The sequence below is a fragment of the Pygocentrus nattereri genome, chromosome 1 (genome assembly GCF_015220715.1).
Source record: "Pygocentrus nattereri isolate fPygNat1 chromosome 1, fPygNat1.pri, whole genome shotgun sequence".
Classification (NCBI taxonomy): domain Eukaryota; kingdom Metazoa; phylum Chordata; class Actinopteri; order Characiformes; family Serrasalmidae; genus Pygocentrus; species Pygocentrus nattereri.
Window position 1 is genome coordinate 42293703 of NC_051211.1, and position 504 is coordinate 42294206.

The window sequence follows — 504 nt, forward strand, 5'->3', positions numbered from 1 at the left end:
ATTATACATGTAGACGCAGCTTTTCCACCTAGAAGAGACTAGGGTGCTCAAATCCAAGATGGGAAAAACAAATGCCAACACATTTCACCATTACAATACACGAGAGCTACATCCAAAACTGCATACTATGCTAAATAGCGTGTCAAAAATAGTACACCGCCAGTAAAAGTCCATTCGTTAGTTGTAGTATGCGTAGTATGTGGTTTTGGACGCAGCTGTAGATCATAACTGATCTGAAATGAATGCCACGCCAGTTGTGATGGCCTATTCCCACGCCCTTATGTCAAAAAAAGTCCCGCTTTACCTGATCTCCCCCCACCACAGAGGTGCCCACCCCTCCTTTTCCTGCCCCCCCACTAGCCCTCTCCTGCCAATAGTGAAGCGATGCGCGCGTATGTAATCCCTGCTCCCTCCATCAGCAGCAGCAGTCCTCTCTCAGTCCTGGAGCAGGAGATGAGGGCTCGGCAGCGCGGAGCTGCGTGACGGGGGCACAGCGCCCACCCA